Below are 4833 nucleotides of genomic sequence, written 5' to 3' on the forward strand. Positions count from 1 at the left end.
TACCTGGTGTAAAAGCGTTAAAGACAACTGCACTAGTTTATCACAAATTAAACGAGTTTGTGTTATGGCAATACCGAGTTCTGCAGGTATTTGAAAACGAAGTTATGTCAACGCGCAAACGGGCACAGATACTGGGGACAGCTAGTTTAGGACTATTTAACATTGTGTATAGGTAGCCACACATGCAATGAATGTTATTATTTAATGAAACCGCCGAGAGCAGCAATCACGGACTCCGCACGCTGTCGAAACAGACTGCAGGCTGCGATGAGGTGAGTCTTCGGAACATTCGTCATTGCATCAACAATAGCTCCTTTTAGGGCCACAATAGTGTTGTATTGGTGTCTATTGGACTCCCTCTCAACCACGCCCCATACGTAATAATCCACTGGATTAAGATCTGTGAACTGGGAGGCCACATGCTTGGAGTGTCATGGTCAATGAGGTGTTCAGCCATCCATTCTTGGGTTTTATGGGCTGTGTGGGATGGCACAAAGTCCTGTTGGAAAACATAGGTCTGCCACGTGCCACGGAAGTAATCCAAGGCTTCACAACCGTGTTCAGCGCCTTAGTGTAAGCAACAGCATTGACCCTTCTACCTCGGAGAAAGAAATGTAGTGGCATCACATCTCCTACACAGCTAAGAACACCCAGGACCATCACTGATGCTGAAAATTTTGTCCTCCTCACGGTTGCAACTTCCTCAGGGTCTTGGCACAGCCACCTATCATTTCTGCGGTTGAGCTTCTGGTTCTGGGCGAAGAGTTATTAGAAAAAAAACCAAAGCATTCCATGCTCCTCTGGGTGTTTCAATTTGTTCAGGAGGCGCTTAGCTCTGCTTAGGCGGTTCTCCTTGGTTCTCTCGGACATGAACTGTCTTCTCCGCATAGCATAGGTTTTGTAGAGAAGGTCCTCATAAACCACGCGTCTGACAGTGGCGTCGTCAACCTCCACCGCCTTGGCGATGACTCTTATCGACTTGCCAGGGTCTTCATCGATGATATATCTTGGACGCGACTGATGAGTTTTGGTGTCCTAAGAGTGTCAGAACGCCGACAATGCCATTTCCTTTGACAAGCTACGTCCACATCACCATTGGCAGCCTGCACGTATTTCCGAACTTTGAAGAGGAATGATTGGGCAACCTTCAAGAATGTCGCAGTCTCTGAATCAGGGTGTCCTGCAGCCAAGGCTACTATGACAGCATCCCTCTTTATTTCTTGAGTGAGCTGAAGCTCTGCCATTGTTACCTGCAGAGAGAAATATTTTTAGCTTTTATTGTGAAAGCAATACTACTCTAGATTTAGAGCCTTCAGCCTAGCGCGGCTGGTAGCCACGTTTTACCCACGTGACACTGTGACGCCACACCCCACGTGACACTAGGGCGTGGGCTGGCAGGAGCTACTAACTTGGGTCTCTCGTTTCCCATGGGACGATTTTCTCAGAATCAGCTTGCTAGGACCCTGGCATTCACGTTACCCCTATAGGCCACTAAGGCACGTTCATACAGCTTGATTAAAGCGGGGCTTTATATGTGGGCTGAGTAAGAAGAAAAAGAGGAGAAGAGGAACGCTCGTTCACCGCAGCTAATGCTTTCGCTCAATATTTGGTTTAGCAGCGTTAAACCCTAGTAATGTTTTGGTGGAGGATGTGGTGTAAACTATAACGTGTGTTCTCAAATACCTGCCGCATCCTGTAAATTGCTATGAAAAGTAACGCAGCTGCAATCGTTTACTGCTTTGCCATCTTGAGTTACTTTTCACGGCCTGTAATTGAGCACTGTAATTGTAATTATATTATGTTACTTATTTTCTGTAACATGCACAGATATGCAGGTCAAGGTTAATGGGTAATTAACGAGGTTCCATAGAGCTCCGGGTTCTCAGGTAGCTGTAGAAAGCGAAAAGGCCCTCCTGCGCGGTTAATGCAGTCACGGATATTTCTGCGCAAATGACAAAAACCGAATTAAAGTGTCTTATGAAGTGGTTAATCTACATTCGCACAAACGGCTAACGCATTGATGCTGGACTTTGGAATCGTGCACAGAGGTTTAATCCTCTATTGGTGTATACTGCAATGGTAATGAATGAGCGGCTTTCTGAAAAAGACACACGTATTTTTATTCTGATGAAACAAGAATATTTACGCGTTTTGGCGCAATTCAGAATAAATTAGTGGACCAAAGAAGGCCGGAGCCCAAAAATATATCTAAATTACTCACAGGGCCTCGAAAGTTATAACTGCAAGGACAATTCACACACCAATCATAGGCCAATTAAAGAAACCCAAAAACGTTACCTTGTTCAAATGCGGCATGAAATGTCAAGCGATCCATTAGAATATCACTTCTGGAGAGTCAACTGAAGGTTCTAAGGCCCATGCGCCCCCGAGCATCGCGACTAGGTACGAATCGGCAATACCCCGCCGATCTAGTTTCTGTATTTCAACGAAATAGTAACACATTTCAATCCTGTTGATTTATTGCTTTTTTTCCGTTTTGCAGTTGAGGAAGTGTGCATATTTCAAGACGGGATGACGGCGATCTTTTCAAGGAATTAAGGGCTCGTTTAGACGCCGGCGTACATCTCTGTTTCTCGCTAATAATTCCTTACGAGGGAAAAAAGAAAAAAAAAAGTACCGCAAATATTTTCTCCCGTCCCGAGTTTGGTAGCATGCCATATACATACAATCTTTTCAATAAATTGTTGGTTTCCCTTTCGGGTACCTTGCTTCGTACAACGCCGCAAACGTTCTTGACCTTGTGTATTCAGCAGAAAACGCCACCTGCGCATTGAATCTCGTTCTTTCAATGCCAATGCAAGATGAAATAGGGCAGACTGTCCGCCAGCTTGTAAAATATCGCTCAACAATCGCACGATTACTTCGTTGTCTCGTTAGTTTTGGTGCCTAATTTTTCCTATGAAAGAAATATTTTTGCAACTTTCAAGCACATATAATCAAGGCATACTTAGATCAAAGGCCCAGTCAAATTATTTTCTTTCTACCATTAACCTTTGAGAAAAATACAGTAAAATAATACAGAAAAGTAGTCTTCTTAAACTTTATACGATTCGTGCAGATTTAATTTATTCAGGTTTCTTTTAAAAGCAATACAGGCAAAGCAAAATCTTACACGTCATCGGAGTAGTGTTTTATATCCGCTCGAAGCGGACATCAACACGATAGGAGGTAACAACAGGAAAACCTGGTTGTTGTGATTGAAAGGGCGATCCTGCAATCGCATGTCCCCCTGTGTTGCAATGAAAAGGCAATGCTTTCGCAAACTTCCTTTACGGGTGCACTTCTGGCACACGCTAGGGAGCAAGTGTCAGCGAAGATGGGGTATCAAAATAGGACTCAAGTGCCTTTATATAAGAACAACCACTGCTCTAAACGAGCCACACATGCTGGCTCTTGCGAAAACGAAAAGCATTTGCAGTTTATCGTCGCAATGAAGCTATTTTTTCTTCTCGTGGTTCTAGCAGGACTTGTCAGTGCCGGCGCACAGTTATTAGGAGGAGGACCTATATATGTACGTGGTGGAGGCCGATCGCCCAACCGAAACTTAGTCCGATTCGGGGGTTATGCAATTCGTGGACCACACGGCTTCAAGCGATGACTGTTCACCAGATGCGGATAATAGACTGTGCACCTTTGATCACGGAAGAGTCGGACGCCCGCGCGAACTGAACTGCAGAACCACCCGAGGGAAGCAATGGTGAGCAGCTTAAGTGCGACATTTTTTCTCTGTGTCCGTAGCATGTTGCCTTCGAAGATAATGTTGGTAATTGATGAAAGCTGATTCTCAATCATATCAAGTCAGCTCAGTGAACCAACCAGTCGGGAAAATAAATGATATAAACGATTTAACAATAATTATATTGCTCGTTTGGTCTTTGAATGCAGATGCTTGTCGGAATATGGGTAAGACGACGAACAGCTGCATTGCGGGCTGCCCGGGAGACAGGCTGTAAGACACGCCTGTCAAATTTTCATTTAGGAACGTTTGAACCGTTTGATAAGGATTAGAATTAGCTCGAATCAAGTTTCGAAGATCAAAAATTATTCTTTAAAAGCTGGAATTCTTTGCACAGAACACAAATGTCACTATTCCTAACAGCTAGTGTATAACGTACTTGTAATACTACTACGCGCTGCCAACCACTAGCATTTGCGGGAACTGCAGCTCTTGGCACAGCGGCGCAAGACTGCATTGCTGGGAATTTTCCGTTGCACAGCGTAGTGTCGAAGCAGGCTGCAGTTTCGCAGCAGACGCAGACAAGCTTTGCGCATGGATGTCTTTTCTTTGCTACTGGCATGTGTGACCTAGAGTGCAATCATCGCTATGCGTCTGCTTCGGCTGCTGCGAGGACGATGGAGCTTCCGGGTCTCTTCTTCGCCGGGCAAATGCTACATAGATAAATTTTATCTTCCAAGCGCTCTTGCTGGTCGAGGATGGATATATCCCATTTTCCCCATGATCTGTGGGGCGGTTTTTTTCTGCACTATAGCCAAACGGGCGAGTTGGTGGAACATATTGGATGGAAAAACAGCAGTTTGCAAATTTACACTTTATTTTCAAAACTTAACTCGGGCGCTTCGTGTCTAGCATTTCACATCTGGCACAGCTGTCACTGAGGGCTCGCTACTACATTCACACTGAAGCTAAGCCTGGTGACACCTTAAATTACGGCGGCAGTGACAGAAGTTTTGGGATGCCAGAACGTCAAAGGAAGCCGTGTGCCCTATTGTGATAGAAAATGGCACTAAATAAATAAATAAATAAATAAATAAATAAATAAATAAATAAATAAATAAATAAATAAATAAATA

The sequence above is a fragment of the Amblyomma maculatum genome, chromosome 4 (assembly GCF_055883805.1).
Source record: "Amblyomma maculatum isolate TAMU_Amacu chromosome 4, ASM5588380v1, whole genome shotgun sequence".
Lineage (NCBI taxonomy): Eukaryota > Metazoa > Arthropoda > Arachnida > Ixodida > Ixodidae > Amblyomma > Amblyomma maculatum.